General features: G+C 43.5%; 1 protein-coding gene across 1 annotated transcript in view; it reads right to left on the bottom strand.

Annotated features, from left to right (window-relative positions):
• TBC1D5 (TBC1 domain family member 5) overlaps positions 1 to 26,361 on the bottom strand; it is a 491,706-nt gene that overhangs the window by 420,669 nt on the left and 44,676 nt on the right. The window contains exon 3 of the mRNA XM_065398859.1: positions 2,364 to 2,419. The gene's annotated coding sequence lies outside the window, so the exon portion shown is untranslated. The remainder of the gene's footprint in view (positions 1 to 2,363; positions 2,420 to 26,361) is intronic.

Below are 26,361 nucleotides of genomic sequence, written 5' to 3'. Positions count from 1 at the left end.
CACACCACTACCTTGGAAAAACAATTCAAAATGAGATCATACAGTTACTGGCAACAAATGTCAAACAGAAGATTGTGGCAGATCTGAAGTCAGCAAGATATTACTCTGTTATTCTGGACTGCACACTGACATCAGCCATACGGAACAAATGACTTTAATGGTGCGATTTGTAACAACAACAGAACCTAGTGAAAATGTCCCTGCAATGGTGACTGTCAGAGAGCATTTTCTAGAATTTATTGACATTGATGATACTACAGGAGCTGGTATGACAAATGTGCTTCTTAAAAAGCTGGAAGATACGGGAATTGCGATAGCTGACATGAGAGGTCAGGGCTACAATAATGGTGCCAACATGAGAGGAAAGAACAGAGGAGTGCAGACACGAATCCAAGAGTTAAACCCTCGAGCTTTTTTTTGTCCCATGCAGTTCTCATTCATTGAACTTGGTGGTCAGTGATGCAGCTTCAGCTTCTAGTGAGGCTGCTGAAATTTTTAATGTAATTTAAAGCATCTATGTATTTTTCTCTGCATCAACTTATCGATGGCAAATTTTGAAGCAACGTCTGGGAACATTCTCTCTAATACTGAAACCACTGAGTGCCACATGATGGGAAAGTCGAGGGGAGGCGATAAAACCTATCAAACACCAAATTGGGAAGATAGATGATGCCATAGTTGCCATTATGGAGGATAATGCTATGACAGGAACTGTTCGTGGGAGAACAGTGGCAGAGGGAAATGGGATCACCAGAAACATACATGACTTCAAATTTCTGTGTGGCTTAGTGTTGTGGCATGACATAGTGTTTGAAATAAATGTTGTAAGCAAGAGACTCCAAGGTGTTGACCTTGATATATCTGGAGCAATGGGACAACTGGACAAAGCAAAGTCATACCTACAGTCTTACCGGTCAGATGAGGGATTTCAAAACGTTCTGAAGAGTGCAGAGACGTTGGCAGAGGAACTTCACACTGAAGCTATTTTCCCACCCATTCAAGAATACAAGAGTCACCGAAGAAGACATTTTGATTACGATGCACGGGATAATCCCATAGGAGACCCCAAACAACAATTCAAAGTTGAATTCTTTAATCGGGTGCTAGATTGTGCAATACGGTCAGTTGAAGAACGTTTCATGCAGCTCAAGGAACACAGCCGTATATTTGGGATGTTGTATGATATTCCAAAACTCCTCACGATATCTGAAGAAGACCTACACCAGCAATGCAGGGCACTAGAGACAGTGTTGACACATAATGACATGCGCGATATTGATGCATGTGATTTAGGTGATGAACTGAAAGCCCTGCATTTCTGCAGGATCAACTCTAAAAGCTGTTCTGGAATATATGTGCACAAATAAGATGACCAACCTCTTTCCAAATGCTTTTGTTGCTCTGCGCATACTTCTAACACTTCCTGTAACAGTTGCCAGTGGAGAACGCAGCTTCTCCATGCTGAAGTTAATAAAAACACATCTACGCTCCACAATGACACAGGAGAGGCTGGTCGGCCTTGCAACCATCTCAATAGAGTATGAGCTGGCCCAGACTGTGGACCTTCAGGAAGCAGTTCAAATCTTTGCAACCAAGGCATGGAAAGCACCACTTTAATTATTCAAACAGATAAAAATGCCAGTGTTTACTATGCAGACAAGAGAAGTTACATTTGCTGTTCAGGCGTTTGAAAGTTAAGTGTTACTTAAAATTTTTGAACAAGGCATTTTAAGTTTTTAGTTCTCCTTTATCGGGGTAGGCAGCAGAGCAGTACCATGAGAGGAGTAGAACAGGAAGAAGGCAGATTTGAGACCTTTCAAAGTTTTGGCCCAAGCGAGGGGGCACGGGGGCATCATTTGAGCTCCCCACCTCAGGTGCCAAAATGTTATGGGCCGGCCTTGACTTCATACAGAAATGGGCTCCTCGACCTACTTCAAGATTCACTGCTTTAGAACTTAAGATTTGTAGGTAGCCCCATACTGAAACCTCTGGGGAATAGCTAGGATTTTCACTTAATTATTCTTTTCTGTGCTAGAAAAGGTTAGTGTTGAACCATGCTTCCAGATACAACAAGCCCAATGACAAGACAACGGAGCTCTTCTCCTCACTTATTATCCAACTTTTGGTCTCCAAGATGCTGCAAATTTTATTAATCACTAGTGTGGCAAATTGCTTCAATTTGCCATAATCAGCTAGCACACAACCTCTGTTTCCTTAATTCGGCTGCCAGCAGTGCCATGATCTTGATAAAGGTTCTTGGAATTGTAGTCTGGCCAAACAGAACAGCCTATGCTTGGCACAGAGTAACTAAATGTAGGTACACTACTGAGAATAAAAATGAATACATGCTGATAATCATTCACCTGAACAACACGACTCTGTTCTGTTGTTCTGAAGCTCTGTTCTGAAGCTTGACACCCTGAAAACAAAAAACAAAACAAAAAAAATCACTCTTCAAACCCAAGACCACATGCAGGTCTCCTATGATTCTTGGGATGGTGAAATAGATCAAATAAACTCCTTTACACTTCTAATCCTCTGGGACTGGAGCTATGGCTTGAAGAGGGTAGCTCAAAATGTTTTGTATTTCGTGCTCTTTGGATGGATCAGATCAAGAAGACTGAATGAAAGAGCTGCTGAAAGATTCTCCACTGACTCCATTGTAGGCCTATATGAGATACTATCTAGGGGTCACTAACTAGTCTTTTGGACCCAGGCATGAAATAAATCCTATTTTTCCACCAGTAATGAGGATCTGTGAATTGGCCTCAGCAACTTCAAGCTGATTATTTGATGCTCCTCTACCCTCTCTTTGGCGAGGAAAGTTGATTAAAGCTCTCTTCAAATTGATTTACAGCTAGTTGCCCAAACTGATGTTCCTAAACCTGTATCTATGGAAACCCACCTGGAGCCACAACTGAGACAATATGGGACAATAATCCTGGACCCTTGGAGTGGGACAGAAACTATATTTTCGTGAATTCTTTAACATATAGCAGCCCTCCCCTTAAACTTAAGGGCTATTTAAAGAGAATTAATTCCTACCTTGTAAATTACCTTTTTTGCAAAGGAGACCACCAGTGTAGAAGCCCCATCTAAAAGCCCCATTACATCTGAGTAATGTGTATATATCTGGTTTATATTTTTAAAGTTTTCCGTTCTGAAATGCAAAAGTTTCTACTGCAGACCTGCCCATACTATCTGAGGCCAGTTACCTCAATTTTTTTCTCCCATCCAATTTCCCATCCTCACTCTCTGAAGTCCCTCTCTCACTTCTCCCTTTCTAAATTATCTTTTCACTTATCTCCCTCTGCTTCAGTTCCCTCATCTGGTTTCTTTCCTTTCTTCTATTTCCTCAACTTACCCGCCTCTGTCCCCCCGCCCCTGGGGGCCGAGGGGGACAGGTCCTCTTTGCAGACAATACGCATTCTAGATGTGGCTTCCTGAAAGAACAGGAAGAGAAGCCAGCAGGTGACAAGATGAGTTGAAAATTGAAGTCACAATCTGCTCTGCAGTTTCAACCTAGCTCCAGGGTGTTTCTGAAATAGGAAGGGGACTTCCCTCTGCTGCTCTCCTGTCCCTTTATTTTGTCATTGCCTCTGACTGAGTGGTCACAGCAGGTGGAACACCTGTCCCTCTCTCCTTAGTGGTCTCTTTTCCCCTTTCAGGTCAGGAACCATCTTAGTGGTTTGAAGTGAACCTTACTATAGTTATCATGGAGAGGATAAGGTGGGATGCATTCCTTCAAGTAGTTGCTTTTAATAAAGAGGAAATAAAAGCAGCCTTTGCCGGTTAGACTTATGCACACACCTCTGGATCAACAGAAAATAGTTGAATTTTACAGTATCACTCAGAATTCTCTACTCTGTACATCACATACTGCACCTAGCTCACATATGCAATGAAAAGGGAATTAACAAAAATGGGGTTTGGGGCAACTGGGAAGAGTAATTCTCTCTCCAACCTGAAAAAAGTTTAGACAAACTTGCCTTTGATAATCGACTGAACAAGCTGCACTGCAAGCATCAAGGGATGGTGTAGGGATATCTAGCAGGTGCTGCAGTTTATCACAAAACCGTCTAAAATAATTGGAAGTGACAACCAGCACTACCACAAATGATTTATTAGTCTTTCACTCAGCTTTTCAGCTTCCTCAGGGCCAGAATAAATAATTTACCAACTCTGTATCTTCCAATCATTAATTCTTCCCTGTGCATCCAAACTACATTTAACTCTGCTGGGTTCAGTGGAATTAGAAACACAATAAGAAGATTCCTCTCCGCTCCCCCTCAAGTATAGTATTATCTGACTGTATCTAAAGGTAAAATTGTCAATCACTATTTATATCTGGTGATAGAAGAATTTAAATGATTAGATCTGGAAACTAATGTGGAATCAGAATATCCATGGAATAAAATTAGAAAGTTAAACTGGAGGGACACCAACAATGAAACATTCCCAGGGGGTCAGGAGTGTGTTCAAGATATAAGGTACAGATATGAACTGAGCATATTGATCAGCATCGCCTCTCTGATCCATGAATTAGTACCAGCATTAGAGAGAAACTGCTAACGTAGCCTACAAGGTAAACATAAAACAAAGCCATTGGATGGGAGAAGGTTGGAGAAGTAGTAAAATAGAGAAAAAAATCAAGAGAGATTAAGTATTCTCACAGCTATAAGAAGAGAAGACCTATGGAAATATCTTAATTATTTTAAATAAAATTTTAATTAACCACACTATACATTTTCTAGGATATGTCTTTTAATTCAAAGCATGAAGAGGGGAAAAGAGTATTATATAAGGCAGATTTAGGACCAAGGAGCATAAAATAATATAAAACTATAGTACACTTTCAAATTTAGAGTATATAAGGTACCATATTTCTATTAATTATGTAGAGAAAACACAGAGAAAACAAAATCACACCCTAAATCCATTTTTGATGTAAGCTAGTCTTGTCTCATTAAATCAGCATCTATGATTAAAACAGAGATCATTTTTGGTACATAATGTATTGCATTGTTAGAGCAGCATCTGTTTGTTGCACAGCATAACACATTTTTCAGCTTTAAGAAACTGTACTCATATGGAAGAAACCACCCAGACTTTGATGATATAAAAAATATTTTTGCTTCCAAATGTATTTTTGTACTAAATGGGTTAATAACATTAATGTGGTAATATTTGGAATTCTCAGAAGCAGCGTCAAGCTGTTGGAAACATACAGAAGAAGAATTTCATGGTACTAACAGCTTTCTTTTCAGTCCTATGGGACTGAGACAACTCAAACTTTAAGTGCTTAGAAGAAAAGCTCTGTAAAGCTATGAAGGCTAATCAATAGGGCTTTCACCAAATGATAATACAGTCTGAAATGAAATAAATTGGCCATAACAAAAATGCCTTACCCTTTTTCTCCTCATTAATCTCAATATAGGGAAAACTACAGTAAGAACTACATGAATCCAAAAAAAAAACCCCAACATACAAATCACAACTATGGTATTTCTTTACACTACTTTAAATAATACAAACAGCTTATATAAACAATTCTCTAAAATGAAAAGTGAGCACACTATATTTGAAAGGAATTAATTGGCCCCTATATGTCCTCTTCTTAAACATCATCAATTAACTCTGCCTTTAAGAGTTAAGATTCTAAAATTTGTATTTCAACTCTATGGGATAGTAAGAGGTCTCCTTCCTTCAGTTCAGCTCTAGAACCTGATCTGCTGTAATTGACCCAAATATGACAGTATTAACTGAATCAATCTCTAACAGCTACTTTCTAAAGGGATTGAAAAAATTCCTTCATACGGGTAAGAGGGTCTAAAAAAGCCCCAACCCAATAACAAAAAACAGTGCAGTTTGGCAACAAAAATGAAACACAGAAAAACCAAATTAAAAGGCAAGAAATTGCCATTCTCCATGCTTTCTCAAGCAGTGGGACAAAAACAGTACCTAGATTCATAGCAAACATAAGATGTACCTTGAAAAACATACCAAAGAGAATAAACATACAAGAAAGGCCCACATAGGCCACCCAGACAACAAGACATTTGTTCAGTGAGCCAGTCCCTCAGACCAACTGGAAGACTTCCACTTCCAGTCCCAGTATTGGCTGGGAATGCACAGTGGCAAGTTGCATCAGGCTCACGTTTCAGCTTGAGAACAGCATTGTGAGCCTGATGCAACTTGCCACTATGCATTCCCAGCCAATACGGGGACTGGAAGTGGAAGTCTTCCACTTGGTCTGAGGGACTGGCTCAAAGTTCTTCATCCACCTGCTGCTGGCTGCTTAATACTGCTCAAGACCACCTGCTACAGCCCTCTGCCAGTTCCAGCTCTACTCCAGATTCCAACTCTGCTGCAGTCAAGAGCAGATAACAGGTGAGACCTCGTCTACCATTTTGCTTATTCCTGTAGCCCATACTAGCCAGCAGCCAGGAGGCACGTGTAAGCAATTCCCATCCAGCAAGGTGGCATCCCCTAACTATTCCCCCGTCTCCCAGTCCTAGGTAAGGCAAGTCAGCCAAACAGGGGACATGTGGCATGCTGGGGTGAGAAGTAATATTTTTTTAAATAGACAGCTTAGGCATATAGCATATATTTCCAGTAAAAAGTTCCTCTTCTTGGGAAGAATAACCCAGACCTCCCTAACAAGACTTCTCCTTTCTCTCTGTAGATAGTCCTACATCCCTTCACATCAGCTTCATTCCCCTTTCTCCTCCACATGTATGCAAATTACTCATCGTGGTATCCATTTTTCTAAGCAAACAATGCTTGGGACATGCCTGTACATCTTTGTTGCAGAATCAGTGAGGACGAAGACAATGAAGCCTAAGAGTCATGCATGCTTTTCTTAGGGCCCCGAAACAGCAAACAGGTGATCTGACTTTTTAACTTCCAGTGTCTTGTTCAGAGCGACAAGGTGGATGAGGTAATATCTTTAACTGGACCAACTTCTGTTGGTGAGAGTCACAAGCTTTCGAGCCACACCCAGCTGTTCTTCAGATCTGGTAAAAGTACTGTCTGCATCATAGCTAAATGCAAGGTGAAACAGATTGTTAAGCACAAGTAGTTAGCACATATCCTAAGGGACCATTAAAGATAGAGTGGTCCATTAAAACCTCTGAAGTCATAGGACAAGAAGAGGGGGTTAGTGGGTTACATATTTTTGTAATAAGCCATAAATCCAGTGTTTCTGTGTTCCACCTTGCATTTAGCTGTGGTGCTTCAGGTACCTTTTCCAGACCTGAAGAACAGCTGGGTGTGGCTCAAAAGCCTGTCTCTGTCACCAACAGAAGTTGGTCCAATACAAGATATTACCTCTCTCACCTTGTCTCTTGTAATATCCTGGGACCAACACTACTACAACTACACTGAATACAACAATAATGTCTTGTTCAGATAGTTATGCAAAGTTCTTCATATCAAGGGCATGAAGGTACCTTTTTGTGGACAGAACATATTGATCCAAATGAAAAATAAAGGATGGAACCATCTTGATAAGGAAATGGGGCTTGATCTCTACCTTTTACTGATGAAAAAGCAAATACTGATTCTTGATTATATAGGCTGAAGCGTCCCAAATCAACTGAACATACAGGCACTAGTAAATCAGTTTTAAGAGAGCAGAATTGTCAAATCCCTCTGTTAGGGATTTGGGGGGGGGGGGAAATGTTTGATACACCACTCTGCAATGGATGGAAATCCTATAAAGTCGGAATTTCATCTTCAGCTTACCAGCTGCTCTAAAAAATTCACCACCTCCACGTGGGAACCCACAAAGGAATGGTCTCTTGTGTGTCCTCAAAACACAATAGCTGCTGCATCAATATACAAGAAACTGACAATGGACCTTTAGTCAGGCTGTAATGAAAGACTGATAGGAATCCATAACCAGGAATGCTTAGTTTTTGATTTGTAAAATATGCAATGATCAAGAATCTGGCATTTTACAATAATTTAAGTACAACACAAACAAAAACAGAACTTGAAAAATATCAGCTTTGATAACTCTCCAGCTAAGGCATAAGATCACAATTTTCTATATCACAGTCAACCTCAGTGTGATTTTTTCACCTTTCTCCCTGTAGTTTCCTCCCTTCACGTTTGTTGATCACAGACCATTTGTATACCCAAGCAAAGTATAAAGATAAAGCAAAGGGAGAGGATATTTAGGAATAATGCCTAACTCTTATATAGCATTTTTCATCTTTCAATCTCACGCTGGAGAGAAAGGTGTCATCTCCATTTTACAGAGAGGAAAACTGAGGCTAAGTGGCTTGCCCAAGGTCATGCAGCAGGATCAGTGCTAAAACCAGGAATTGAACCCAAATCTCCTGACTCCTGGTCAATCGTACAGTCAATTGTAAAGAAATTAACATCTTGACATCGATCTGTCATTACATTCATCACCACCCTTGTTCACATTTCTTCTTAAAGAATTTTGTTCTAAGCTGAGACACCACAAAGCTATTTCCACTCAAAAGAAAGAGCAAACAAAACAAATTTGGAGTATTGTAAGGTCATCCACAGCTGTACCTCTTGGCAGGGCATATTACTACAAAGAAAGCTCAAATGAGATTGTAGAAAAAAAATCTAAAATAAGGGAGGAGAAATGTTATTTAGAGAGAATGCTTATACACCATCTTCCTTGGACACCAATTTTTCCAGCTATTTTACTTGAGCCCTTGCCAAATAAGCTCTATAAAAGAATGTTTGTAAGAACATCTGTAGCTTTTAAGAGGCACCACTACTTTCCATCCCACTCAGGACCACAAGGCATCAAATAGTGGAGTAGATTTCTTGTCTACTTACCAGACGCTGAATCCACCCTTAGGCCACATGAACCACATCTCTGTGAAGGTGTAAAGTCACCTAAAGTATCTAAAGGGGGGCAATTTCTTGTTAGGAACAGCCCGCATCATGACGTGTCTTCAATAAAACAATCAAATAACGAACGTCTTGGAGCCCTAGCCAAAATAGCTTCTCCTCATCCACAGACCCTAGAGAATGATCTTTTAGTTTTAATGTGCAAGCTATTCACCTAGTCAGCACAGGCAGACTACCCATTTTGAAAAGTCTGACTCTTGAGAACTCCAACTACCCCCTCAGAAGGTATTTCATCCATAACAGTTCCTGCATCATCTGTCGATATCAAGTTTGCAGGAGAGGAACACTGTTTTTCTTATTTGAAGAGATGGAAAAATCATCCTTGAAGAATGGAAAGACTGGTACACCTCTACCTCGATATAACTCTGTCCTTGGGAGCCAAAAAATCTTACCGCGTTATAGGTGAAACCGCGTTATATCGAACTTGCTTTGATCCACCAGAGTGCGCAGCCCCGCCTCCCCAGAGCACTGCTTTACCGCGCTCTTTCCAAATTCGTGTTATATCGGGTCACGTTATATCGGGGTAGAGGTGTATATGTAGAGTTAAGGTAGGAATTGGCACTACATCAAAAAGAGAAAGGAGGGATATAATGCAGGAGGAACTGGCCTCGTTTAGGTTTTCTCCATCCTGGCAGAGGAAAGATCTGGTGCTCTGGGGTAAGCCAGACATTTAGAGTCTCCAGAGTCATTCAAGGGTGCTATGATTTTCTCTGAACAGACAAGATAAAAATATATTGATGTAAATTACTTCTTCATGTTGCTTTATGCGACAAAGTCAGGACCCTGTCAACAACAAGCATGGTAAGCGAAAGTGAAGAATAGTGCTAATTTGTATCCAGAAGTTTTTCCCTCAGAAAGGACTGCCTTACTCCTGTAGTTACTATACCTAAGGCAACCCCAGATGCAACAGTCACCTGCAGGCCTCACTGTGCATTTTGCCCAACAGGTGGAAGAATGAAGCCACGTGGAACTAGTGAAATGTTGGGGTTGAATGAGCTGGATTCACTTCTTTTGGGCTTCTGCTCACTCTAAAGCACTAAAACTTTGGCCCTTTATAAGAAGCAGGATAGGATGCTGTCAAGGCTGTATCCCTACTTTGAACTTTAGGGTACAAATGTAGGGGCCTGCATGAAGACTTCTAAGCTTAACTACCAGCTTAGTTCTGGTCCGCTGCCACCATCCCAAAGCTAATTCCCTTTCCTGGGTAGCCTTGAGAGACCTTCACCAATTCCCTGGTGAATACAGATCCAAACTCCTTGGATCTTAAATAAGGAGAAATTGACCCTTCCCCCCTCCTTCCTTTCACCAACTCCTGGTGAATACAGATCCAAACCCCTTTTGGATCTTAAAACAAGGAGAAATCAATCAGGTTCTTAAAAAGAAGGCTTTTAATTAAAGAAAAAGGTAAAAATCATCTCTGTAAAATCAGTATGGAAAATAACTTTACAGGGTAATCAAACTTAAAGAGCTTAGAAGAACCCCCTCTGTCTTAGGTTCAAAGTATAGCAAACAAAGATAAGCACTCTAGTAAAAGGTACATTTACAAGTTGAGAAAAACAAAGTAAATCTAAGACGCCTTGCCTGGCTTTTACTTACAATTTTGAAATAAGAGAGACTTGTTTAGAAAGATGGGGAGAACCTGGATTGATGTCTGGTCCCTCTCAGTCCCGAGAGCGAACAACCCCTTAAACAAAGGACACACACAAAAGCCTTTCCCCCCCCCCCAAGATTTGAAAGTATCTTGTCCCCTTCTTGGTCCTTGGGGTCAGGTGTCAGCCAGGTTACCCGAGCTTCTTAACCCTTTACAGGTAAAAGGATTTGGAGTCTCTGGCTAGGAGGGATTCCATAGCACTGTACACAGGAGAGCTGTTACCCTTCCCTTTATAGTTATGACAGATGCAATCAGAGGGTTGCTTCTTCAAAGGTTTTACCTACCAGTTAGAGCAGATGTGAGAGACAGCCAGTGGGATCATCTCTGCACAAAGGGCTCTTATCAGCTTGAGGAGAAAATATTTTTAAAATTCTCTACAAGAGCATCCAACTCTAAGCTAGGTGTTTTGGCAGAAACAAAAAGCTATGGCAACCAAAGAAAAATAAAAGGGATAGACAAAAGCCTAACTGGGTCAGAAGAGCTTCTTCCACATGCTGGAAACCAAGTAATTACCACATTCAGTCAGGCAAACTCTTGATCACAAGAGCCTTATTTTCTTACTCATGCCCCCATTTTCATCTGCTAGTCAGGATTTATGGGGTGGAGTGGCAAAAAGGGTTATTGAGGAAGATCCTGTTTTTTGTTTTGTTTTATTGTTACTAAGAGATGAGGAAGAGAACTAAATCTTGATTGAGATTTTGAAAGGCTGTGCAGCAGACTATTTTGTATTCTCGTGTTTTCTTAGAAGTTTGTGTAGAAACAGAATCTTTACCAAACATCCCTTTTTGCCACCTCAGCTCATAAGTCCTTCTACCACAAAATAAAGACTTGCGAGGGGGGAGAGTGTGAAAAGTTCTTGCTACCCTTTTTCACATATTTCCCAACCTGCTTTTTTAGTGTGTGTCCCTCTGATCCTCCCCTCTGCAACTGGAAATCTCTCCTAAATTAACTCAACTTCTTGAACATCATGTTGTTTTTATTCAAGTTTCTGTTCTGGACAGATCTTACATATCTCTCTCGTTAATTATTCTTAAACTTAAATGTTTGTGTAAGTATTGCCTTAAATTGCTTGTTGATTTAGGTCAAACAAATCTCTATTAAAGTCCTCTGCTTTCATCAAACAACTAAAATTGTCAAATGATCCATTTTTATGTGTTCTGAATATATCAACAGAGAAAAACAAAAGTACAGTAAGAGTAGAATACTGTACTTTGTTCCATGAAGATCAAATTAGCATCACAGGAAAGCAATTCTTTAAATTTCATATATATATATATATATATATATATATATACACACACACACACACACACACATATATACACACACACACACACACACACACACACACACAAGCACACTTACATGTACAGAATGTTTAATTAATTTAGCTAACGCGTGAGTTCTCAATGTGGGAGTCACAACCAGGTGTCAGGGCCCATATTATATGTGAGAGAAAGGCAAGGTTCTAGCTAAATGAGAGGGAGATCATGGTATAAAAAACTTGGTCCAAGTATGGACAAGGTTGAGAACCACTGATTGTAGAACTAGTGGGGGAGTATATAGGTAAAGCCTTATAATTTCATATTGTAAATTAACAAATTACACTGAAGTCCTTTCAATCTTCACAACATTTTTTATCTTAGAAAAATGCTGATATTACTAGAGTTACAGATAGAAGGTAGAGATGGAAAAGGCCTACAGTATTAAGTCAAATACCCCATTCCTTCTAGTCTGTGCAGAATTTTTCCCTACATATATTTTTCTAGTACATAATGACATTCTTTCAAACGTAAGCTGTATTTTCTGAAAAGCTTTGCAAAAGCAGAATTGAGCAGAATACAGAATTTAGAGACAGATCACTTGCTGTTGCAAAGTACAGTAGAACCTCAGAGTTACAAACATCTCAGGAATGGATGTTGTTCGTAACTCCGACATGTTCATAATTCTGAACAAAATGTTATGGTTCTTTCAAAAGTTTACAGCTGAACATTGACTTAATGCAGCTTTGAAACTTTACTATGCAGAAGAAAAATCCTGCTTTTAACCATGTTATTTTAAATGAAACAAGTACAGACACAGTTTCCTTACCGTGTAAGATCTTTTTTAAACACTTTCCCTTTATATTTTTAGTAGTTTAAGTGTTTGCTTTTATTTTTTGTCTCTAGTGCTGCCTGACTGCCTACTTCCAGTTCCAAATGAAGTGTGTGGTTGACTGGTCAATTTGTAACTCTGAGGTTCTACTCTAGCGCCATAGAACTTTAATGACCACAAGTGGCCATCGTTCTCTGACATTTTATATATCGCCAGAAGCACAGTGCCTTATAACATCATATTAGGTCACTGGTTAAGTACGAACTCAGAAGGAAGACTACTATCTACTAGCTCTGCAACCAACATGCGTTTTTCTTGGATGCCTCCCATTCAAGTACTGACTAGACCGGTGATTCCCAAACTTTTACTCACGAGAGATGGTGATCCAAGCAGTGCTGGCTGATCACATTATGCTGGTTCTCCTCATTTCCAGCTACTAAATCACATTAAAGGCAGCAAAATATAGACTACACATTTTTCTAACATCACTCTTCCATGTAAGTAATTGTGAAATTGCCATAGCGATGTTATGTGATTGCAAATGGAAGGTACTCTGTTAATATGTGATCATTGAAAACTTGAGAGCCCCTTCCTCAACTCAATGTTACTTAACATCTGACAATGAGATCACAATGAGAGGGCAGTTTGGTTTTAGTAGAGGCATAACTCACCAATACATACGGAATTTCCACAACTTCAATTGGCAATGATCGGGGGGTGGGGGGAAATCTAGATAAACCCTCTGTGAACTGAGGAAAAACTAGATTTCCCAGAGTATGACATCTAAACTTCACAGTTGATTCATATATATTAAAGTGATAAGCTGTCATCTTGAGATGATTTACATTTCTGTAATGTATTATTAATTGGAAATAAAAAAAATATATTTAACTAAACATTAATATATTTCTTCACACTGTTACTTGATCACAAAAATAAAACTTGTTCCCCATTTTATCTTCTGTTTCTGCATGCAATGTCTTTACTCAATCCCATTCCTCCAGCAGCAGTTTTACTTTAATTTCTTTTACGTTAATAAAATTAACTCAGCTCAAGATCTTCCCCAGGCTATAAAGAGGCCAGACTACATGGAATATTTTTAGTGTCACCTTGTTTCCCCCATAATCCATAGCAGTTGGCATGTGTTTTTTTTTTTTTTCTTTTTGCGCAAAGATATTCACAGTATCAATCCTTAAGATAAACACTACCCAGGAACTCAAGAGGGGGAAAAAAAGCACTCTACAAGTTTGAAAAAAAAAAGATTGAGATCGAAAAAGGAAAAGTGAAGAGGCCTTACAAAACAGCTGTAGCATATAAGAGACATTAGCATAAGTGACTGCAGGGAAAATCAGCAATAGGCTTCAAAGAAATCTGGCTGGGGTCACTGAAGAGAAAACAGCAGCAGATGCTAGGCTGCCTGGTCCAGGTCACTGCAGGGAGAACAACAGCTGGCTGTGTGAGAGTCTTGCCTGGGATATATAGTTGGTGATTGAACTCCTGAGCTCTTTTTGTAAAACATGCTTGATAATCTTAGTGTGGGGAAGTAGTCCAATAATCAAAACTGGAATTTTTTGGTGTGGAGCTGTCAGGACATAGACCATTTTAACTTTGTAAAGTGGAGTCTCAATACCACTCAGTATATTCACTCATGTTTAAAGACAAACACACAGTGACTGCAAACTGTGAGTGGCTGCATGGATTTATATTCTGGAATATCAGAAACAATGTTCTGAAATGCTCTATCAAGATACCAATATTTTAACAGCCTTAACAGTTTTAGAAGCAGTGCATTATACTGTTAGGGACTGTAACATTGTTATTCTAGTAACTGCTGTATATATTTTAAGAATTTTGCATTATTCCTCTATATGAGGGGTTAAAAGGGAGAAGGGAAGACATTCCCTTGTCAAATCACCTATGACCACACCCATTTTTCTCATCAAGGTCACTCCTCCCCTTCCATCCTCAGGGACCCACATTAAAGCCACCATATTTTTAGCCGAGGAGAACTGGACAGGCCTCCCTTTTAGAAACCATCACACCAATGCAAAACTGATTATGGGGGTCAATGAATGACAAGTCACTCCTATCTTTATACAACCCACCAGCAGCAGGATAGCTGAACACCTTACAAGAGCCATAGCTCCTCCTAGAAAGCTGAACATTTTGCCTCTGTTCAACTCCCTGCCAGCCCTGGGAGGCAGAAGAGAGGATGTTATAAAGCCTGAAGTTCTGACAGACTGCCTATTTGTCTCATGAATTTCCCATTTTTTAAAATAACAGCCTTATTTTGAGAGTTTAGAAGTGGCTGAACATAATATCAAAGACAAGTTTCTCTAGTCCCCATCTCTGGCCTGTGACATATGCCACAGGACCTCTATGTCTCTCATTAGACTCGGGTAAGCAACCCAAATTATGTTTTTTCTCTTCATCCCTACAGCTATTGTTAACATTGTCTTTGGTTTTTAAATCCTTATAACAGGATCTGGTCTATTTGATTACTGGGATTGACAGTTCTGCAGATATGACTTCTGTTTATCAATATAATGGGTACAAAATAACAGCTTCAAGACAAGTTACTGTCCCTGTTGTAAATTTTTTTTTTTTTTTTAAACAGATTATCTCTGGAATTGAGAAATAAATTCAGCCTCCACATCTATTTAGGTGTTAGCCTTTCTACTGAAACTGAACAGGCTGTCAGCTGTGGTGAAGTTTCAGTAATATGAATGAATTAAGATGCCACTAAATAAGTGTGCATGAGTCACCAGGCTGCCATCACAAGGCAGAAACTTTTTCATTACTGACCAAAGCTGGATTGAAACGAGCTATCTAAAATGAAACTCTCCATTATTCTCCAATGCACATAAGTCATGAAGTCCCCCAATCATATTAATGATTGTCACTCCTTTTCACGAAGGCATGCAATTCTAAACTATCACTACATTCATTCACCAGATTATTGAGAAGCATCCTTTAAAAGCAATGGACAACTTCACTTAACAGATTAGGTCCTTATTTAAAATTTCTGTACTCTAAGATAACTAACGTACAGTATATCCCTTCACAAGTGTTTTGAGACAGGAAGTAAAACCAAGGAATATTACATGTAATTCATTCACTTTGTGGACAAAATCCTAAAACTAATACTGTACATGTATAGATTACTACTAATAAAGGCAGGATTTTTCGAAAAGTTGTTCAAATATGTGGGTGTTCTGTTTGTTCATTTCACTGACTTGAGGTCACTTATTTATTCCCTTCCAACTATTGTGGGTGTTTATAAAAAAGCAATTTATTAACTGGTCTGGTCATTTGAGTTAATTAAATAGCTCAATGGTAGAAACAATGAAACAAAATGTTGAATAGTTGCTTTTGCTGTATAAAGTATTATATCTCTATAATTAGGGCCCTACCAAATTCACAGTCCATTTTGGGCAATTTCATGGTCAGGGGATTTTAAAAATAGTAAATTTCATGATTTCATCTATTTAAATCTGAAATTTCATGGTGCTGTAATTGTAGGGGTCCTGACCCAAAAAGGAGTTGTGGGGGGCTGCAAGGTTATTTGGGGGGGGTTGCGATACTACTACCCTTACTTCTGCACTGCTGCAGGTGGTGGCGCTGCTTTCAGAGGAGGGTGGCCAGAGAGCAGAGGCTGCTGGCCAGGAGCCCAGCTCTGAAGGCAGAGCTGCCGCCAGCAGCAGTAAGGATGGCATAGTATGGTGTTGCCACCCTTACTTATGCAGCGCTGCCTGTAGAGCTGGGCCCTCAATCAGCAGCCGCCACTCTCCGGCCGCAGAGCAGAAGTAAGGATGGCATGGTATGGCATTGCCACCCTTACTTCTGCACTGCTGCTGGCATGGCACTGCCTTCAGAGCTGGGTGCCCGGCCAACAGCCACCACTCTCGAGCCACCCAGCTCTGAAGACAGCACAAACGTAAGGGTGGCAATACCATTACCCCCCCTAAAATAACCTTGTGACCCCCCCTCCCGCAACTCCCTTTTGGGTCAGAACCCTCAATTTGAGAAACTCTCTCCCCTGTGAAATTGGTATAATATAGGGTAAAAGCACACAAAAGACCAGATTTCATGGGGAGAGACCAGATTTCATGGTCCATGACGTCTTTTTCATGGCTGTGAATTTGGTAGGGCCCTATCTATAATCATTAATAGTAAGGAGATAACACTGAACAGCATGCTCCTATAATGTACACTTAAGCACTCTGTGAAACAATGATCATCAAACCTTATAACAACTCTGAACAATTTATGTTTAGACGTTATGTTCTTTGGGGCAGGGAAAATCTTCCTCTGCATTTAGAAATTAAGATACACACTTTTAGCACGAAAGCAATTTAAATAGGAAATAATGCTTCCTTAAAGCCACATTTTTTCAAATAGCTAATCTATTCTAAAACAGAATTACTAAATATTAAACACCTTTTCAGCACAGCAGAAAACCAAAAAACAATATAACTAAAGTAGCCTAATCTTAAAATACCAACAAGTTTTCTCTGCTGAGGTCTAAGTTGAAAGTATATTAGGAGACACTTCACTCTCAAAGCTTACATCATTCCTCCACTTTGCCCATGCATATCAACTCCACTCTGGTATTGGTGTCACCATCACAGGACCTAACCACATCAGCCACACCATCAGGGGCTTGTTCACCTGCACATCTACCAATGTGATGTATGCCATCATGTGCCAGCAATGCCCCTCTGTCATGTACATTGGCCAAACTGGACAGTCTCTACCCCAAAGAATAAATGGACACAAATCAGACATCAAGAATTGTAACATTCAAAAACCAGTAGGAGAACACTTCAATCTCCATGGACACTCAATAACAGACTTAAAAGTGGCAATTCTTCAACAAATAAACTTCAGAAACAGACTCCAACGAGAAACTGCAGAATTGGAATTAATTTGCAAACTGGACACCATCAAATTAGGCCTGAATAAAGACTGGGAGTGGATGGGTTCCTACAAAAAGTAGTTTTCCCTCTGCTGATACTCACACCTTTTTGTCAACTGTTGGAAATGGGCTACCTTGATTGCATTGGCCTTGTTAGCAGTACAAAAGTAATTTTCCCTCCCTTGGTATTCACCCCTTCTTGTCAACTGTTGAGAATAGGCCACTCCCACCTTAATTGAATTGGCTCATTAGCACTGACCCCCCCACTTGGTAAGGCAACTCCCATCTTTTCATGTGCTATAATATATATTCTGCTTACTGTATTTTTCACTCCATGCATCTGATGAAGTGGGTTTTAGCCCACAAAAGCTTATGCCCAAAGAAATTTGTTAGTCTCTAAGGCCTGGTCTACACTAGGCGTTTATGTCGAATTTAGCACCGTTAAATCGAATTAACCCTGCACCCGTCCACACCACGAGGCTATTTAGTTCGACATAGAGGGCTCTTAAATTCGACTTCTGTATTCCTCCCCAACGAGGGGAGTAGCGCTAAATTCGACATGGCCATATCGAATTAGGCTTGGTGTGGATGGAAATCGACGGTAATAGCTCCGGGAGCTATCCCACAGTGCACCACTCTGTTGACGCTCTGGACAGCAGTCCGAGCTCGGATGCTCTGACCAGCCACACAGGAAAAGGCCCGGGAAAATTTGAATTCCTGTTCCTGTCTGGGCAGTTTGAATCTCATTTCCTGTTTGGACAGCGTGGCGAGCTCAGCAGCAGTGGCAACGATGCAGAGCTCTCCAGCCGAGATGGCCGTGCAATCCCAGAATAGAAAGAGGGCCCCAGCATGGACTGATCGGGAAGTCTTGGATCTCATCGCTGTGTGGGGCGATGAGTCCGTGCTTTCCGAGCTGCGCTCCAAAAGACGGAACGCAAAGATCTATGAGAAGATCTCTAAAGCCATGGGAGAGAAAGGATACAGCCGGGATGCAACGCAGTGCCGCGTGAAAATCAAGGAGCTGAGACAAGGCTATCAGAAGACCAAACAGGCAAATGGACGCTCCGGATCCCAGCCCCACACATCCCGTTTCTACGAGGCACTGCATTCCATCCTTGGTGCAGCCGCCACCACTACCCCACCACTGACCGTGGACTCTGAGGATGGGATATTGTCCAGGGCCGGTTCCTCGGACATGTTAGCGGACGGGGAAGATGAGGAAGGAGATGAGGAGGACGAGGCAGTCGGCAGCGCTTACCAAGCTGATTTGTCCCAAATGCACCGGACACACATGGACCGTGAGGAGAGGTGGCGGCAGGAAGACCAGCAGGCGACTCAAACGCTGCTTGGACTTCTGAGGGAGCAAACTGACACGCTCCGGCGCCTTGTTGATGTTCTGCAGGAACGGAGGCAGGAGGACAGAGCCCCGCTGTTCATTACTGTTTCAGTCAAGCTGTTTTGAGGGAGAGTCTGTCTGCAGGGGGGGAAGGGGCTTGGTAATTGGACAGGACAGTCACCTTTAGCAGGCTACAGAGGCGGGGGCAGGTCCAGCAGCAGGGCACATACACAGTGCAGTGACTAGTTACCCTGGTCAGTCTGGGAGGTGGTTTTCATGTTCTGTGGTGGTGGTGGTGGGGGGGGGTTTGCTCTGTGACTTTGTGGCGGGGGAGGGCAGTTACAGATGTTATGCAGCGGTCCTTGTCCTGGATCACAGAGCCACGCAGCAGGGGATCTGTAACCCTCCCCCCCGCCATAAAGTCACATAGCCCCCACATACACGCAGTCCCGCTCAGGAGGGCTGGCAGGCTCCGTGGAAACAACCAATCCGCCACTGCGAATCCTGCCATTCCTGGAGTTTAGAAGGATCATTTGCATCAGTACACTACACCCGCTCCCCACCACAGTCTGCGTCCCAGGTTTAAAACATTCCCGCGAAAACAGTAATAAAGACAACGGTGTTCGTAAACAAAATAAAACTGAATTTATTTTTTTGGAAGGGGGTGGAGGGGGTCTGTAACTGGAGAGGATAGTCATCCTTAACTGGGTAAAGAAACGGGGGCAGGTTCAGCTTCTCTGGACAGAAACTTAAAAGTCACTGGTCACCCTGCTCACTGTGGAACCAGGCTTTCAAAGCCTCCCGGATGCACAGCGCGTCCCGCTGTGCTCTTCTAATCGCCCGGCTGTCTGGCTGGGCGTAATCAGATGCCAGGCTATTTGCCTCAACCTCCCACCCCGCCATAAAGGTCTCCCCCTTGCTCTCACACAGATTGTGGAGCACACAGCAAGCAGCTATAACAATGGGGATATTGGTTTCGCTGAGATCACAGCGAGTGAGTAAGCTTCTCCATCTCCCCTTGAGACGTCCAAAAGCACACTCCACCACCATTCTGCACTTGCTCAGCCGGTAGTTGAAGAGTTCTTTTTCGCTGTCCAGTGCGCCAGTGTAGGGCTTCATGAGCCAGGGCATTAGCGGGTAGGCTGGGTCCCCAAGGATCACTGTAGGCAGCTCCAAATCCCCAAGAGTTATTTTGTGGTCCGGGAAGTAAATACCTTCCTGCAGCCATCTAAACAGACCAGAGTTCCTGAAGACGCGAGCGTCATGAACCTTGCCCGGCCATCCAACATTGATGTTGGTAAAACGTCCCCTGTGGTCCACCAGTGCTTGCAGCACCATTGAAAAGTAGCCCTTTCGGTTGATGTACTGGCTGGCCTGGTGGTCCGGTCCCAGGATAGGGATGTGAGTTCCATCTATAGCCCCACCGCAGTTTGGGAATCCCATCGCGGCGAAGCCATCTATGATGACCTCCACGTTTCCCAGGGTCACTACCTTGGAGAGCAGTACCTTGACGATTGCGTTGGCTACTTGCATCACAACAACCCCCACGGTAGATTTGCCCACGCCAAACTGGTTCGCGACAGACCGGTAGCTGTCCGGCGTTGCAAGCTTCCAGAGGGCTATGGCCACTCGCTTCTGGACAGTCAGGGCTGCTCGCATCCGGGTGTCATTGCGCTTCAGGGCAGGGGACAGCAACTCACAAAGTTCCAGGAAAGTGCCCTTCCGCATGCGAAAGTTTCGCAGCCACTGGGATTCGTCCCAGACCTGCAGCACTATGCGGTCCCACCAGTCAGTGCTTGTTTCCCGTGCCCAGAATCGCCGTTCCACAACATCCAGATAACCCATTGTCACCGTGATGTCCTCGGAGCTGGGTCCCGTGCTTTGTGAGAGGTCTGTGCCCCTCTCAGAGTTCAGGCCCTCACCGCGGTGCCGTAGCCTCCTCGCCTGGTTCATCTGCATCTGCCTCTGGGAAAGGTGGATGATAACCTGCGAGGCGTTCACAAGTGCCACAACTGCAGCGATGGTCGCAGCGGGATCCATGCTCGCAGTGCTGTGGCGTCCGCGCTGTCACTGACCCGAAAAGCGCGCGAACTGATTTCCCGCCGGCGCTTTCAGGGAGGGAGGGAGGGAGGGCGGTATTGACAGACGGATGACGACAATTACCCAAAAGCACCCTCGACCCTTTTTTTTTTACCCAGAAGGCATTGGCGGCTCGACCCAGAATTCCAATGGGCAGCGGGGACTGTGGGATAGCTGCCCACAGTGCACCGCTTCCAATGTCGACGCTTTCCCCGTTAGTGTGGACTCACAAAGTCGAATTACTGTCCTTAGTGTGGACACACAAGTTCGACTTTGCAATATCGATTCCACATATTCAATTTAAGTGAAATCGAAATACCCTCGTAGTGTAGACATACCCTAAGGTGCCACAAGGACTCCTCGTTGTTTTTACCTACACCACAGACAACTATGAAATGGGAGGATGATAAAACCCTTTAATCTCCATGTTTTTGCTGACTATTTTCACAGCAACTAACAACGATGTTTCTAATGTTTGTTGATCCTCACAAAAGAGTGAAGAACATTAATCCAGCTACCACCATATGTCAAATGCATTAGCTGGCTAGAGTCCGGGATGAAGACAGCATTTTGAAAGTGGTGGGCGTTTGCTAAATATATGATTGCAAGAGAACATACTCATCAACTTTCTTATGATTAGTCACATGTCTTAAGCTAAGCACATGCCTGTTTGCAGGAGGGAGCACATATTTAGAGGCAGGATGATCCAGTAGTTAGAGCACTAGCCTTGGGCTTGAGAGACCTGGATTCAGTTTCCTGCTCTACCTCAGACTTCCTGTGTGACCTTCAAGTCACTGAACCTCTCTATGCTCAGTTCTCCATCTGTAAAATAGGTGTTTAATGACTGTGAAGCACTCAGGTACTATGGTGATTTAAAACTACATTAGTGTTCTTGTGGAGTTTAGCCTAGCAAAAGGTTACCGAATTTTTTTTTTCTTTCAAGAAATTCATTCTGAGAAGTACCATTACTAAATTTAGTCGAAATTAAGGTTGCCTGGTTAAGTGCTTGAAGTCAGTAAATTATAAAGTTAAAGTTGCATGTGCAGTCTTAAATATGTCCCCTTGCAAGTATGTTCTATTTTATTTACACAATTAGATATTTTTCAAATTCTGCAATATACATTTTTCTACAATTAGACAGACCCATAAAGCATCTTAAAGTTCTGTATACTATTCTGTATATGCTAGACAAAACAGTCCATTAAGTCATATACAGAAAGTAAAATACAACAGTAAATCAATTTTACACAACGTACACTATATTAAGTACAACGAAGTAATAATGGAAATTTTCGGGCATATACAGAACACCTAGGTGTGAAGCTAAGTCAGTTTTATAGTTAGCTGCTTCATCTCCCAGTTACACTTTGTGATGTATTGGGGCTATGTCTGTACAACTTATGAATTCTGATTGATACTGTGAAGTTGTATTATGAAAAATTGCTGTATCACAAATGCCTATATGTACGTGGATCAACCATTGCTGATACGTCCTGTAGCAAATACACCCCAGACAAAGGAATGCTTAGACCTCCAAAATAAAGAAACACATAGGAAAAGGGCCATTTTCTCCAATCCATGAGGCAGATTCCGATCACCATGTAAATGCATGAGGCAGGGGACACCTTTCCTGCCTGCCTTCCTGGACCCAGATGGTTCTCCCAGGACTCTCAATGGAAGGGTGAGCTAGAAAGTGAGGGAAATTTATTATTTAATGATCTATAGTCTCCTGTGGTTTACATGATTAAGTATAAAAAGGTATAAAGGTGTAGACTGCAAAATGTATGCATGTCAACTGTTTCACAACTACAGAGAGCTAAATTGTAATCCAAAAACTTCACATCTTTGGAGTTGAGCTCTGTGACGGGGTGGCATAAGTTACTGGGTCATTTCAGGGGTCAGCACGGGTCCTGAGGCCTAGGACAGCTGGGCTGGTGAGCCCTATTTCCAAGAGGGATAGCAGAGTCAGTGCCCAGGAAATGTGCCAGAGAGACCAAGGGAGGAACAACTGTTGCAGCTTGTTGAGGGTCCAAAAGCTTAGCACTCCCCAGAGAATCCAGAACACAGAACTTGGATTCCCCACATAGCAGTCCTACTGGGTGACCAGGAGGGGGAGCTTTTTAGGGTTTGTGACACACCTATGGAAGGCTTTGTCAGTGATTAAAAATACACTGTATAGTAGCAGGAGGTAGCCGTGTTAGTCTGTATCTACAAAAACAACAAGGAGTCTGGTGGCACTATTAGTCTTTAAGGTGCCACCAGACTCCTTGTTGTTACTGTATAGTAGGTGACTACTATGTAAGACCAATTCTACACCACAAACATTTGCTAGCATGACTGTGTCAGTCAGAGTTTTGATGGCGTGTGATCTCTGTCCAACATAGCTATACTAGCAAAACCCTTTAGTTCTACAGTTATTCCAGCAGAGCTGCACTTTTGCTGGTATAGTTTATTTCGTTCAGGTGGCTGGAATAAGCTATACTGGCAAAAGGGTAGTTTTGCTGATATATTCTGCATCCACACTAGTAATACTTTGCTGGTATGTACACCTCTACAGCTATATCAGCAAAGCACTCCTAGCATAGACTTGGCCTGAATCATTAAAAACATACTTGAGAGAGAAAAGAGAAATCTATCATATATGTGTTCTGAGTTTGTGGTTCTCAAACTATGGTCTATGTGCCACCGACTGCTGGTCTGCAGAGAGCTGGCTGGTCATCTCCATCTGCTGCTGGCTCCTCCTTACTTCCTAAAGCTAAACTGCATTAATAAACAAGAAGTACATTAAATACTTCCCTATGATCCCTTTTAAATGCAAGCACAGTTGCTATAGTTTTCACAGGGGTGATATTTGATTGCTAATTGAATGGGAGATGTTTACTTCTCATGGAGACACTGAGATACCATGGATCTTATAAAAACCTAGAGATAGAGGTGGTCCACACACTCATTGAAGGAAGGAGAGGCATTCTTAAAAAGACAGTTATCTTTTCCATAACTGGTGTTCTTCAAGGTGTCTTGCTCATGTCTATTCCACAATAGGTGTGTGTGCTCACCACGTGCACTGGTGCCGGAAGTTTTTCCCCTAGCAGTACCCATAGGTGAGTGCCCCAGCGACCCTTGGAGTGGCGCCTCCATGGCACGGTATAAGGGGAGCCACCTGCTCCCCCCACCCTCAGTTCCTTCTTGCCAGACCAACTCCGACAGAGGGGAAGGAGGGCGGGATGTGGAATAGACATGAGCAACACATCTCGAAGAACACCAGTTAACGGAAAAGGTAACTGTCTTTTCTTCTTCGAGTAATTGCTCATGTGTATTCCACAATAGGTGATTCCAAGCTATATCTGTTGGAGGTGGGAAGGAGTTCACAAATTCTTGGGACGGAGCACAGCCCTGCCAAACCCGGTGTCATCCCTGGTTTGGGAGACTATCGCATAGTGCAAGGTGAACGTGTGAACTGAAGACCACGTGGCAGCCCTACAATTGTCCTGAATGGGGACATGGGCCAAAAAGGCAGCCGACGAGGCCTGCGCCCGAGTCAAGTGCACCTTCACAATTGGTGGTGGAGGGATTCCCGCCAGGTCATAACAGGTACGGATGCACGAGGTGATCCAGTTGGAGAGCCGCTGAGTGGAGATCGGCCGACCTTTCATGCGCTCGGCCGAGGCGATGAACAGTTGCAAGGACTTTCTAAACGGCTTAGTCCGCTCCAGGTAGAAAGCCAAAGCCCGTCTCACATCCAGCATGTGGAGACTGCGCTCCTCACTGGACGCATGGGGCTTGGGGCAGAGGACCAGCAGAAAAATGTCCTGACCCATGTGATAGGCGGAGACCACCTTCAGGAGGAACGAAGGGTGTGGGCAGAGCTGGACATTATCTTTATGGAACACCGTGTACGGGGGCTTGGAGATCAGGGCCCTGAGCTCCGAGACCTGCCTAGCCGACGTGATCGCAACCAGGAAAGCCACCTTCCACGAGAGGTGTGACCAGGAGCACGTGGCTAGTGGCTCAAACAGGGGCCTCGTGAGACAGGCCAACACCAGGTTTAGGTCCCACTGCAGGACAGGGGGCCTAACATACGGGAAGAGGTGATCTAACCCCTTAAGGAATCAGCCAGTCATAGCATGGGAGAATACCATGTGGCCCTGCACCGGCGGATGGAAGGCCAATATGGCCACCAGGTACACCTTGACTGACAAGGGCACCAGGCCTGGCGTCTAAGGTGAAGGAGGTAGTTCAGAATAAGCTGGATCGGGGCGGCTACCGGGAAACGGCCCGCTCGTCCGCCCATCTGGAAAACCAAGACCACTTTGCCAAGTAGGCTCGGTGCATGGAGGGCCGCCTGCTTTCTAGGACGACGCACTGAACCCCTTCCAAGCACGTCCTTTCCTCCCGACCTAACCATTGAGCAGCCACGCCATGAGGTGGAATGCCGCTAGGCTGGGGTGGAGGAGGCGGTCCTGGGAGAGGAGGTCCGGGTGGGACGGCAACGGCCACGGCAGGGCAACCGCCAGGCCAGTGAGGGTCCCGTACCAATGCTGCCTGGGCCATGCCAGGGCTATCAGAAGGACACGGGCCTTGTCCGTCTTTATTCTTTTCAGGACCATGCCGATCAGTGGGAATTGGGAAAAGGCATAGAGAAACTGGCCTGATTAGGACAGGAGGAAGGCATCAGAGATAGCGCCCCATCCCAGCCCCCCCCACCCCCCCGGAGCAGAACCGGGGGCAGCGACGGTTCTGCCGAGTCACGAACAGGTCCATCTGGGGAGTTCCCCACACTTGGAAAAGTCTGTGCACCACCTCTGGGTGGAGAGACCACTCATGCTGAGAGGAGAAGTCCCTGCTCAAGCGATCCGCCCACGCGTTCCTGGGTGCCTGGCAGATCGAAGGCCTGTAGGCAGATGTCGTGGGCTATACAAAAATCACACGGCCTGAGGGCTTCGTGGCAGAGGGCAGAGGATTGGGCCCTGCCTTGCCTGTTGATATAGAACATCGAGGCCATGTTGTCCGTGAGGATCCTGACCACCCGGCCCTCCAGGTGCGAGCGGAAGGCCATGCACACCAGCCGTACCACCCTGAGTTCCTTGACGTTTATGTGGAGGGTCAGATCCTGAGCCAACCACAGACCTTGGGTCTAAACATTCCCCACATGGGCCACCCATCCAAGGTCCAACGCGTCGGACACCAGCTCCAGCGACGGGGCCCTGCCCCTGAACGGGACCCGTTGGAGCATGTTTCTTGGGGAGGACTACCACCATAGGGAGGTGATCACTGGGTCGGGTACCATGAGAACTTTGTCCATCTTGTCCCTGGCCTGGGAGAACTCCGAGGCCAACCAGAGCTGGAGGGGCCTCATTGGTAGTCTGGCGTGACGGACCACATACG

This window comes from Emys orbicularis, chromosome 2 (assembly GCF_028017835.1).
Source record: "Emys orbicularis isolate rEmyOrb1 chromosome 2, rEmyOrb1.hap1, whole genome shotgun sequence".
Taxonomy (NCBI): Eukaryota; Metazoa; Chordata; order Testudines; family Emydidae; genus Emys; species Emys orbicularis.
Note: the sequence above shows the minus strand (reverse complement) of the source record. Positions and strands in the feature narration are given on the sequence as shown.